Here is a 14,254-nt window from a genome sequence, read left to right on the forward strand (position 1 = left end):
TCTCTTTTATACACACACTCAGAAATAGTACCCTTTTATTCTTTATAGCACTTATGTTTCACTTACCCATACCCATCTTTGGTGACAGAAACTGCTAATATCTTAAACTGTTTTCATTTGCACATTGGCTTGGTGCCAACATCCCTGTTTTCTCAATTTATTTTCTCCTACCCAGCTCAGTACCAACAAAAATGGAAAATCTTCTAAGCATACCTGTTTACTGTACTTGCCTTACTTTTCCCTTGCTCAGCTATTTCAGTAACAAAGCTGTGTACATTGTATTACATTTTTCTCATCTCATAGGCTTCAGACAATATCCCTGTCCCCTATTTATTGCAGTACTCTTCCAGCCAGCATTTCTTTTTCCAAACATTTTACTTCATCCACCCCAGCCTATCTTTACACCACCTGGAAACTACACCCTTCAACTTTCTCACAGTCTTTAACTTATTCACCTTTTTCCTTCTATTTACAATACGCAATACCAACTTACCCTGCTGGTTTATACTACTTAAATATACTAATTTTATAGTATTAAAAGCACACTTCTGATGAAGGCTTAGCCAGTCTTAAACTCTGCTAACCTCCAACTACTTTCATAGCTGATACTTATCTGCAGTTACTCCAAGATTACTCTTTACATATCCTCTACCTGATTCTTTCTAGTAAATTCCCACCATTACATACCTTTCATTTAACACAGACTTCTCTAAACACCCTATCTTGAACACAACTATACTGCCAAATAATGCTTACATTAAAAACTTTTTTTTTCTTTCTCACTGCTTCTGTTTATACTCTCATTATGCCTTTACCATACTGATACTCTTCTAACAGTAATGTAAAGTGACTTAGCCATTTATACTCTCACTATGCTTTTACCTTACTGGTACTCTTCTAACAGTAATGTAAAGTAACTTAGCACAAAGATATGATACCACTATTAAATTAAAAATATACCCTCCATCCTTGAGAAAAGACTACTCCACAAAACTTTCTTATATTTCAAAAAAACAGTTTCTCACACAGATGTACCTCCTGCAAAATTATTCTAGTCCACATAACCGACTGAAGAAATGAATATCCGGGCTGTATTATTTAATTATTAAAATTATCCCTAGCTGGAAACATTCATTCAAGCCCTAAACAAGTCAACTGAGATCAACAATACCCACCTATAAATTTTATTGTAATCAAAAACAAAAAAAAACTAAGAATAGCCTCCTTATACATTAGCAGCATTAATAATAAATGGGCTACTTTTGAAAAATAGCTTAATTCAGAACAGCTCCACATAACAGGAATCAGTGAAACATGGCTAAAAGATGATATCTACCCTTCACACATCATTAATTCAACTTACAGAATCTTCTTTGATAACAGACTAGGGCCAAGAAAAGGTGGAGGTACATCCCCATTAATTAACAAAAATACTCTCCATAGATATTATTCAGGTGACAAAGGCAAACACTGTTAATGACAAGGATCCATACTGGATCTTTGCCTGCATTCTGCTAGGTGGTCATTCTCACCTACAAATAGTTATTGTTTATATTCCACCACCTTCTTCAATTAGCTCCCTACAATGATTCATCCTAGATATGTGCTCTACACTATTCCACAGAATACTCTTATACTAAGAAATTTTAACATCAGTGCATTATTCCTCACTTCTTCCCCATTGCTAAAGCTACTAACATACCACAGCCTTGAGCAAATAGCACAACAACATATAAGACTAAATCAACTAACACATAACACTACAATATTAGATATTATCCTAACTAACATTAAAAACAGAATTTTAAAGTAAGCACCCATCTAACTCATCTGCGTGACCACTGCCCTACACTTTATATATAGTAATTTAAAATACACTAAAAAAACTCCCCAACTAGTACCACTTAGATCCACCACCAAAACCAAACAAGAAGTACTAAACAGACATCTTCAGAATATAGACTAATCACCCTTGTATTCCAGTACTGATCCAAATGATGTCATAAAGTACCTTTGCACCTCACTGTGGACAGTGCAAGATACATTTTTCCCATCACTAACAAGTACACTTATGAGGCAGCACTGCCCATGGCTAGCAGTAGAGATAAAAAAATATGACAACCAAAAATAAAGCCTGGAAAAAATGGGAATAAAACACAAATGGACAGCCAGCTAAAACAAGAATACTTATCTCACAAAAAGTTCACCAGAATTGCTACAAATACTTCCAAAGCAAAATACCCCAGAAACAGGTTGGAACTTTAATGTCCTACCCAAACAATTTTGGAGAGAATTAATCCTGGTAACTGGCAAAATTACCAGTACTGGTCATTTGGCCAAAAAGTAGTCCTCTAAGAATGAACTAATGATAGGTAAAAACTATAGAAATGTTCTGCTCTCAACCATTGAAATAATAGTCAGCCAATTTTACCAACCACTCTCTTGCATACAGCATTTAGACAATGAAAATGCTTAGCAACTAAACTGTCTAATAGTTTTTAGCCCTACTCTTTATTTTAAAGAAATAGCAGTGAACGAAACTGAAAAATTACTAAATGAACTAAACACAAAATCAGCAAACTTCATCCTGCACTCTTTAGAAATGCCTCCAAAGCCATTCCAAAACCACTTACTCATATATTTAATCTATCATTACCCACTGGTATATTTCTCAAACCCTTCAATCATGCAATTATTATTCCTCTTCCAAATGTCTTTTCCCCCAAAGAATGTAAAGATTATAGACCTGTCATTAATCTATGCCCATTAACCAAAGTGTTTGAAAAAATATTCACAAATACTCTTTGAATACATAAATAAATACAGCCTGTTATGTGACATGCAACATGAATTCCACAATTCCTTTAGGACCGTAATAGCCTTATACACCATCAATAGCTATATATTTAATAATATGAATGATAACCTAATAACAGGTACTGTCTTGGTCAACATGACACAGGCCTTAGAAACTGTAGACCAGCATCTTCTTCTTAACAAACTATACAAACTTAGCTTTGGAACTAATACTCTACAATGGTTGAAAAAAACATATAGGTTCATAGGTTCATAGGTTCATACTAGGCTATCTGCCCTAGGGCATATATAAGCCTAGCCAGAATGTGTTTGGCTTTCGCCACCCATTTTAAATTTATTTTGCTATGCCCTTTTTCGAGGTTAGTATACTGTTCCTCTGTCTAACAGTGACACAGAAGTGATACCCAGGGTAAACCTACGATCTCCCATCCACTCATCAAGATTCCTCTTGAAGAGAGTCAATGAGGGACTCTGCCTAACCTGGACTGGGATTTTATTCCAGAGTGAAGGGAGCCTCTGGGTTATGAATCTGTCCCTCCAGCATGTCCTATTTATTTCAGTGCTGAGGTTCAAGTCTCTCGAGCGCGTAGCTCGATGGGATTTGGATTTTCTGAGGTGCAGCATGTCCATTAATTCCGGGGTGGACATGGCTTTATACGTCAGGCACAGATCGTCTCTGAACAGGCAGTATGCCACTGAATAGAGCTGGAGTTTCTTTAACCGGGCAGCATATGGCATCTGTTTGAGCCCTTTGATCCTCTTGGTGAGGTACTTTTGGGGTCTTTCCAGTTGCTGCAGGTGTCTGGTAAGGTACATCCCAAAAGGGGCATTGTACTCAATTATGGGCCTGATGAGGGATGAGTAAAGAGGCACGATGACCTCCCCTGATGTAGATGTGAATCCCTTCATGATTAGGTGGGCTATATAAAATGTTTTTCTAACCACTTTGGCCACGTGGTTGTCAAATGAGAGATTTCTATCAACTTGGGTCCCCAGGTCCCTAATTACTTCTTCTGTACTTAATGGATTACCACCTATGTGGTAATTTGTGGGCACTTTGTTTTTGCCAAAGGGGATGACTATACACTTTTTGGCATTTAGCTTGAGGCCATGGCTCTGGCACCAGTTGTCTGTTTCTATGAGGCCCTTTTGGAGGATGCTTGTGTCGGCTAGAGAGTTGATTATGGCGCCCAGTTTGCAGTCATCTGTGAACTTGGTTGGCCACAGTCCTTTCGTGTTGGCCTGTACCTAAGAGAGGTCCCAGGACTGAGCTTTGTGGGACACCACTTGTAACTGGTTTGGAGTCTGACATGGCTCCAGCAATTCTAACCATGTGGGTTCTGTCCTTGAGCCAGTTTGCAATCCATCTAGTGACATAGGGGTTTATATTTAAGCTGGTGAGCTTATCTATAATGCCCGAGTGGGGTATTGTATCGAAGGCTTTTGCGAGGTCCAGGTAGGCTGTGTGGACCACCTTCCCCTCGTCAATGGCCTTGGTGACTGTTTCAAAGAAACCAACCAGGTTTAAGAGGCAGGATCTGCCCTTAACAAAGCCAAACTGGGTAGGATCCAGTGTCTGTAGGTCCCCAATATCTTTATTTATGAGGTCCATGATGATCCTTTCCATAGCTTTGCAGACCAAGCTAGTCAGGCTTATGGGGCGATAGCTTCCAGGATCCGTTGAGGCACCACCTTTATGGAGAGGGACCACTGTTGCTGTACGCCACTCTTTGGGCACATATCCTGTAGTAAGGCTGAGATTGAACAGTAGTTTTATGTTTGGGTTTAGCTCTTCTTGGAGTTCATGTAGGACGCAGCCCGGGACACCGTCTGGTCCCATTGATGCTGTGTTTATTGCTTTGGAGGGGGCGGCTCTTACCTGAGCATCTGAGATGTCAGGGGGGCAGCACTCTGCTGGGATAGATATTTGCCTTTTTGGGGGGGAGGGGAGTTTGCGCTGAACCTGTCAGCTAGGATGTTGGCAATGTCTGTGGGTTCAGTGTATTTTTTGTCATTTTGGACTAATTCTGAGCATATCTGGGAATTACCACCCAGGTTCCTAACATAACTAAAGAAAGCCTTGTGATTATCCTTAGTGTCCTGTGCAATTTTTCTCTCGAAGCTGGCCTTAGACAATTTTATGAGTGCCCATAGTTTTTTGCTAATACTGATCAGTGATGCCTTCCCTTTTTGGGATTTTGCTCTATCATTTAGTAGCTTCCTCCTTCTATTGTATAGTTTGTTTATGGCTGGGGTCCACCAGACAGGACGTCTGCCTTTGGAGGATTGGGTCTTGGTTTTATTTGGGATCGCATGATCCATGCATTCCTGAAGGTGTTCATAGAATGCGTTTATAAAGGATTCTGCAGTCTGGGCCATATTTTCCACAGGCCCGGGGGCTTTGAAGGATTCCACCTCGGTTTTGAGGAGTGTGAAATTTGCTTTAGAGAAGTTTTACACTGTGGTTTTCTGGGCAGGGGGTGGGGTCGGGATGTGAATATCCAGTGACATTAGTTTATGGTGTGATCTTACCAGTGAGGGATACACTTCTGGTCTGGAGCATAGAGTCCCCATGTTGGCGATGATCAGGTCCAGTATGTTTTCCCCTCTTGTGGGAGTGGTAACAAGTTGTTCCATAGCATTTGAGTTTATAAATTCTAGGAACCTTTGGGCTAGGGTGTTGGAGTTAGAGTAATGCTCCCAGTCTATGTTTGGGTAGTTGAAGTCACCCAATATAATGGTGTTTGGAGAGACCTTCATATTTTCCAGTGTTCTCAGAAAGGCCGAGTGGGGTTCCTGGGTTTGGGAGGGTGGTCTGTAGCAGGCTATAAACTGGAAGGCAGTTTTACCCACTGTTAGTTGCACATGGATAGTCTCTGATGCTTCGTGCTTTGCCACCAACCTGGAGGTGTGGGTATCTTTGATGAATATCGATACTCCCCCTCCTTTTGTGGTTCGGTCCAAGTTTTGGGGCCGAAAAGCATGATATGAGGTATAACCTGGTAGTGCCGGGGTGCTCTTGGGAGCCCTGAACCAGGTTTCTGTTACTGCACAGATATCGATGTTCTCCATGCTAAGGAGAGTTTCGAGTGCATGCATCTTAAGGTTTAGACTTCTGGCATTGAGTAGCATTACTCTTAATTTCTTATCCCTTGTGATACCTATGGAGGTGGGTTTGTCTTTTGAGCCTTGCCTATAAAAGGCACTATGGGGTTAGCAAGCGCCTTTGCCAATATCCAAAAGCCCAGGGGTGACAGGTGCAAGCCGTCCCTAGCGAAGCATCGTGGTTTGTCGAGCATATCATCCCAAGCTGACAGGCATTGGATTCCCTTTGTATGACACCAGTAATTAAGCCAATTATTGAAATTGATCATCTTGTCTTCATATTGTGGCATCATTCTTGGTGAGGGTAAGATGCTACTCAAGATCAGGGTCATACCGGCCTGGGCTACATGCTCAGAGAGCTCCTTTATGTCTCTTTTCATGTAGTCCAGGGAGGTACGTCTCAGGTCATTCACACCAGCATGGACAATGACTGAGTCATATTTGTACTTGCCTTGGAGTGACCTGAGTGCTTGTGTTATGTGGCAGATCCTAGCGCCCGACAGGCTGCTCACCGTGACCCTCTCCTTGTTCAGCCTGGTGAGCGGGACGTCAGTGTGCCTGACGATAGAGTCACCTATTACAAGTATATCAGGTGTGTTGTTTAGTCTTAAGGGCTGTGACTGTCCGGCACACTGGCTTTGTGAGATATGTGTTGCACGTGTTTTGTTTTGGGGTAGCGATTGCTTGGGTGTCTGCTTTGGAGGTCTCTGCTGCTTAGGCAGATCTTTATTTAGAGCCTCCGAGTATGTTTTTGTGTGATTATGTGTTTGGTTTGCTGTCATGGTAGGTCTATGTGAGAATGGAATTGTAGTGAGTGTGGTTTCCTTCTCCTCCTGACTGGTTATGCCAGTACTGAGTTGAGAGAGCTTAGCCTCCAGTTTGGCTATATGGTTGCATCTCTCACATGTGTTGGAATTTGTTGGGAGGAGGAGAGGGTTGTCTGTGTACATGAGGCAGTTGTAACATTGCCTCAAGATTCCCAGATTCACCAGCTGGACTGGAGAGGAGATTGACAACTGACCTTTGGACATGCTAGAATAATATTGGGAATTCCTTAATAATTGAAAACAAGGGCCAGTGGGGAGTGAGGGTGTAGTGCTTTTAATTTTTAGTGCTGACTTATATAATTGCTTTAGCGAGCAAGTGCCAGGTAACTTAAGTGCAATGTGTTACAGGTAAGTTAAATGCAAAAACGACAAACAGTAACTTTCTTTCAAGTGAAACAAGGAAATAAGTACAGTAAGCAATGCAGATATCACTAGTGATCCACAGAAGCGCTGAGAAGCCGCGTATTAGGTGGAATTAGCGTTCCAGGGAAATAACAAGCAAACAAACAACAAGCATATAAACAAAGCTAGATTCAGCAGGCCTGGATCTAGTCTATGCTACAGCAAACAAGGTGTACCAATTTCAGTAAGATACAGTTCAAATATTCAGGCATTCAATCAGCAGTTCCCAACTTAGAAGGATGAAAGCTACCTGTCCTGCAACCACAGTGCATGCCACAAACCTTCCTAATGTAAAACAACTGGTCTGAAGCCCAAGTGCTTAATCCAAAAGACTTAGAATGATAGCTACATTTTAATCAAGTTACTACCAAGCAGTAATAAATACAATTGAATACTTTAAAGAATGCCTGGATTAGTGCTCAAGTTACACAAACAAAGCTAGATCCAGCAGGCCCGAATCCAGTCTATGCCACAGCAAACAAGGCGCACCAACTTCAGTAAGAAGCAGTTCAGATATGCATGCACTATAAGCCTTTAACCAGAAATTCCCAGCTCAGAAGGGCAGAGTCCAGCCTCTCCTCCCACAAGAGTGCAGACCACAAACCCTCTTAATGTAAAATAACTGGCCTGAAAGCCCAAGTGCTTAAACCAGAATTAATACACTTTTAGAATAACAGACACTGAGCCCTCAATCAGCAGTTCCCAACCTAGAAGGATGTAAGCTACTTGTTCTGCCACTACAGTGCAGACCACAAACCCTCTCAGTGCAAAGCAACTGGTCTGAAGCCCAAGTGTTTAAACCAAAAGGCTTAGAATGAGTTACACCAAGCAGTAATAAATACAATTGAGTACTTTTAAGATGATGCAAAAGTAAAATAAAGTAGGTAGAAACACAAGTACAGTAAAAGCAGATGAAATTTTTTTTTTTTTTCTGAACAAGTACTGAGATCAAAGAAACAGATTTGAGTGCTGAAACTAGAAAACTGGCTAGTTATAAGAAAAACAAACTAAGCTAGAAGGCTTCCCTCCAACACAGAAGGGCTTGGGGGCTCAAAAGCCTACAAATAGTCTATAACACTTAACAGGAAAGGCAGGAAACAAGCTTACATTTTTTTTTCTGTTTCCCAGATGCTCTCTTTGTACACAGTAGGAGTGCCTGAAATCAGAATATGATCTCACTGCACTCAGTTGAGTGAGCAAATGAGATGGGCCCAGAAGGAGTATCCAAACACAAATTTACAAGAGGGGCGGGCAGTTTCAAGGCCACTAAGATTAACACCAAAACAAAAACAGGGAGGGTGGGTGGGACTAACTGAAGAGCAGAGTCAAAACTTCCAGTTCAGTTAATATTCCTGCAACACACAGTTAAAATCAATTTAAATACTGTATTTTTGGGGAAAAAAGTGCAGATAAAGGTACTTAAATTCTCTTATACATCCAGTTGAATACAGCAAGTTCTTAGCCGGCCAAAGCTGAGTTTTTAAGCAGAAAATATTTCACACTGTACCAATTAAATAGGCAAGGACAGGAAATCAAAGAATGTGGCTACCCCCACACCTGTAATTACTAGCAAATAACAAAATTCTGCAAACACTGACTAACTTCCAGTTCAGTTAATATTCCTGCAACACACAGTTAAAATCAATTTAAATACTGTATTTCTTTGAAAAAAAAAGTGCAGATAAAGGTACTTAAATTCGCTTATACGTCCAGTTGAATACAGCAAGTTCTTAGCCGGCCAAAGCTGAGGTTTTTAAGCAGAAAATATTTCACACTGTACCACTTAAATAGGCAAGGACAGGAAATCAAAGAATGTGGCTACCCCCACACCTGTAATTACTAGCAAATAACAAAATTCAGCAAACACTGACTAACTTCCAGTTCAGTTAATATTCCTGCAACACACAGTTAAAATCAATTTAAATACTGTATTTTTTGAAAAAAGTGCAGATAAAGGTACTTAAATTCTCTTATACATCCAGTTGAATACAGCAAGTTCTTAGCCGGCCAAAGCTGAGGTTTTAAGCAGAAAATATTTCACACTGTACCACTTAAATAGGCAAGGACAGGAAATCAAAGAATGTGGCTACCCCCACACCTGTAATTACTAGCAAATAACAAAATTCAGCAAACACTGACTAACTTCCAGTTCAGTTAATATTCCTGCAACACACAGTTAAAATCAATTTAAATACTGTATTGTTTTGAAAAAGTGCAGATAAAGGTACTTAAATTCTCTTATACGTCCAGTTGAATACAGCAAGTTCTTAGCCGGCCAAAGCTGAGGTTTTTAAGCAGAAAATATTTCACATTGTACCACTTAAATAGGCAAGGACAGGAAATCAAAGAATGTGGCTACCCCCACACCTGTAATTACTAGCAAATAACAAAATTCAGCAAACACTGACTAAATTCCAGTTCAGTTAATATTCCTGCAACACACAGTTAAAATCAATTTAAATACTGTATTTTTTGGGAAAATAAAAGTGCAGATAAAGGTAGTTAAATTCTCTTATACATCCAGTTGAATACAGCAAGTTCTTAGCTGGCCAAAGCTGAGGTTTTTAAGCAGAAAATATTTCACACTGTACCACTTAAATAGGCAAGGACAGGAAATCAAAGAATGTGGCTACCCCCACACCTGTAATTACTAGCAAATAACAAAATTCAGCAAACACTGACTAACTTCCAGTTCAATTAATATTCCTGCAACACACAGTTAAAATCAATTTAAATACTGTATTTTTTTGAAAAAAGTGCAGATAAAGGTACTTAAATTCTCTTATACGTCCAGTTGAATACAGCAAGTTTTTAGCCGGCCAAAGCTGAGGATTTTAAGCAGAAAATATTTCACACTGTACCACTTAAATAGGCAAGGACAGGAAATCAAGGAATGTGGCTACCCCCACACCTGTAATTACTAGCAAATAACAAAATTCAGCAAACACTGACTAACTTCCAGTTCAGTTAATATTCCTGCAACACACAGTTAAAATCAATTTAAATACTGTATTTTTTTGAAAGAAAGTGCAGATAAAGGTACTTAAATTCTCTTATACGTCCAGTTGAATACAGCAAGCTCTTAGCCGGCCAAAGCTGAGGTTTTTAAGCAGAAAATATTTCACACTGTACCACTTAAATAGGCAAGGACAGGAAATCAAAGAATGTGGCTACCCCCCACACCTGTAATTACTAGCAAATAACAAAATTCAGCAAACACTGACTAACTTCCAGTTCAGTTAATATTCCTGCAACACACAGTTAAAATCAATTTAAATACTGTATTTTTTTGAAAAAAAAAGTGCAGATAAAGGTACTTAAATTCTCTTATACGTCCAGTTGAATACAGCAAGTTCTTAGCTGGCCAAAGCTGAGGTTTTTAGCAGAAAATATTTCACACTGTACCACTTAAATAGGCAAGGACAGGAAATCAAAGAATGTGGCTACCCCACACCTGTAATTACTAGCAAATAACAAAATTCAGCAAACACTGACTAACTTCCAGTTCAGTTAATATTCCTGCAACACACAGTTAAAATCAATTTAAATACTGTATTTTTTGAAAAAAAAAGTGCAGATAAAGGTACTTAAATTCTCTTATACATCCAGTTGAATACAGCAAGTTCTTAGCTGGCCAAAGCTGAGGTTTTTAAGCAGAAAATATTTCACACTGTACCACTTAAATAGGCAAGGACAGGAAATCAAAGAATGTGGCTTGCCCCACACCTGTAATTACTAGCAAATAACAAAATTCAGCAAACACTGACTAACTTGCAATTCAGTTAATATTCCTGCAACACACAGTTAAAATCAATTTAAATACTGTATTTTTTGGGAAAAAAAATTGCAGATAAAGGTACTTAAATTCTCTTATACGTCCAGTTGAATACAGCAAGTTCTTAGCCGGCCAAAGCTGAGGTTTTTAAGCAGAAAATATTTCACATTGTACCACTTAAATAGGCAAGGACAGGAAATCAAAGAATGTGGCTACCCCCACACCTGTAATTACTAGCAAATAACAAAATTCAGCAAACACTGACTAACTTCCAGTTCGGTTAATATTCCTGCAACACACAGTTAAAATCAATTTAAATACTGTATTTTTTGGGGAAAAAAAGTGCAGATAAAGATACTTAAATCCTCTTATACGTCCAGTTGAATACAGCAAGTTCTTAGCCAGCCAAAGCTGAGGTTTTTAAGCAGAAAATATTTCACACTGTACCACTTAAATAGGCAAGGACAGGAAATCAAAGAATGTGGCTACCCCCACACCTGTAATTACTAGCAAATAACAAAATTCAGCAAACACTGACTAACTTCCAGTTCAGTTAATATTCCTGCAACACACAGTTAAAATCAATTTAAATACTGTATTTTTGGGGAAAAAAAGTGCAGATAAAGGTACTTAAATTCTCTTATACGTCCAGTTGAATACAGCAAGTTCTTAGCCGGCCAAAGCTGAGGTTTTTAAGCAGAAAATATTTCACACTGTACCACTTAAATAGGCGAGGACAGGAAATCAAAGAATGTGGCTTCCCCCACACCTGTAATTACTAGCAAATAACAAAATTCAGCAAACACTGACTAACTTCCAGTTCAGTTAATATTCCTGCAACACACAGTTAAAATCAATTTAAATACTGTATTTTTTTGAAAAACAAAGTGCAGATAAAGGTACTTAAATTCTCTTATACGTCCAGTTAAATACAGCAAGTTCTTAGCTGGCCAAAGCTGAGGTTTTTAAGCAGAAAATATTTCACACTGTACCACTTAAATAGGCAAGGACAGGAAATCAAAGAATGTGGCTACCCCCACACCTGTAATTACTAGCAAATAACAAAATTCAGCAAACACTGACTAACTTCCAGTTCAGTTAATATTCCTGCAACACACAGTAAAAATCATTTTAAATACTGTATTTTTTTTGAAAAAAATGTGCAGATAAAGGTAATTAAATTCTCTTATACGTCCAGTTGAATACAGCAAGTTCTTAGCCGGCCAAAGCTGAGGTTTTTAATGTAAAAAAAAGAACCTTTCAGGTATATGCCAAGAACAAGTACATCTCAACTGTCCAGATTTTGCAGAATGTCCAGATTTTTGCCACATATTTTTGGTCTGCTCCTCATGAAATGTATGGTTTTATAATAAATCACTCAGGATAACAGTCTCAAAATAATGTCAGACATTTGAGTGTCAGTCTTCATATCCTTCAGAAAATACAAGGTAATGCAAAACCTGTTATTCTAGCTGCTTTCTACGTTTATAATATCAATAATGAAAATCTGTCCCTGTTTTGGGCATTCCCCCATTATTTTTGGCTTTTCTTAACACCATTATTGAATTAGCTCTTATGACACAGGCAAACTTATTTATATAAGAGTAATGAAACCATATTAACAATTCACATTTACAAATATTATACATCACATATATTGTTATATATCATATAATCTAATCAACATTACATACATTGTTCAATTCCTGCCTTCTCTTAAACCTCATTCCTTCCCTAAAACATTTGTCTGCAGGTATTGTTCCCACAATTTCCATTTTTTATGTAATATACTCCTACCCTTTACTAAAGATTCCACTTCCATTTCCTTTCTCTCTGTCACAATATTCACCACTTCAAGTATGGTAGGTTTAGACTTTGATTTCCATTTTCTAGTAATTGTTTTTTTGGCAGCCACTAGCATTAACTGTAAGAAGGCCTTACTATGTCTAGGCAATTCAGATCCTGTATCACAGCTCAAAAAAATAATTTCCTTAGCTACGCTCATTTGCTTGCCCAATATTCCTGACAGAGTACTCTGTAAGGAATTTTTAGTCTGCCAACTCATTACATTCCAAAGACATATGCTCCTAGGTATCTCTTTCTTCCCCATTACACCGCCAACATTTGCCGTTTACCTGAGTAAAAACTCTTTGGAGTCTGCTCGGAGTATAAAAGTACCTATGCAAACACTTCCAGGCAAAAATCCTAAATCTTCTAGACTTCGTTACATATTTGGGAGCCACACATGTCCTCCCATTGTTTCTTTATAAATTTCTTATCTTCTTTTTTTTCAATCTTTTCTGACCTCCTCTGATTGATTCATATAGTTATCATTCAATATTTTATTTTTATTCTGTTTCTAACAATAACTTCTATTCTAGATTCGACTAAAAACTCAACCATTGCAGGTCTTTCGGTTAGGATTCTTCTGTCCCTTTCTCTTTGCCTAAACTTTGATATCAATCCATGCTAGGAAAGGCAATCTCTACCCTGTAGTCCAACGTCTTCTCAGCCTCATCCCACTCTGTTACCTTTCCCTTTCTAATTATTTGTTCACAATATATTGGTTCATTTTTGTTTCTTTGTGGACTTAGAGAAAGGATATGACAGGGTGCCTAGAGAGCCCTTCTTTATTTGCAGTGGTGATGGACAGGTTGACAGATGAGATCAGACAGGAGTCCCCGTGGACTATGATGTTTGCAGATGACATTGTGATATGTAGTGAGAGTAGGGAACAGGTTGAGGAGACACTGGACAGTTGGAGATATGCTCTAGAGAGGAGAGGCATGAAGGTCCACAGGACTAAAACAGAATATATGTGTGTGTGAATGAGAGGGAGGATAGAGGAATAGTGAGGATGCAGGGAGTAGAGTTGATGAAGGTGGATGAGTTTAAATACTTGGGATCAACAGTTCAGAGTAATGCAAGTGTGGAAGAGAGGTGAAGAAGAGAGTACAGGCAGGGTGGAGTGGGTGGAGAAGATTGTCAGAAGTGATTTGTGACAGACGAGTACCAGTAAGAGTGAAAGGGAAGGTCTACAAGAGGGTAGTGAGACCAGCTATGTTATATAGGTTGGAGACAGTGGCACTGACAAAAAGGCAGGAGTCAGAGCTGGATGTGTCAGAGTTAAAGATGGCACACTCATACAATACGCAGATGACTCAACCATCATTTGCTCAGCCCAGTCCCTACCCAAACTGCAAAAAGTCACACAGGAAGCCTTTTCCTCTGTTGAAACTTGGTTATCCGATGCCCAATTAATACTCAACCCAAACAAAACTAAACTACTCATCTTCCAACCCACCAAACATACTCAAAACAACTCTCA

This window comes from Protopterus annectens, chromosome 4.part0 (assembly GCF_019279795.1).
Source record: "Protopterus annectens isolate FY-2018-M chromosome 4.part0, PAN1.0, whole genome shotgun sequence".
NCBI classification, from domain to species: domain Eukaryota; kingdom Metazoa; phylum Chordata; order Ceratodontiformes; family Protopteridae; genus Protopterus; species Protopterus annectens.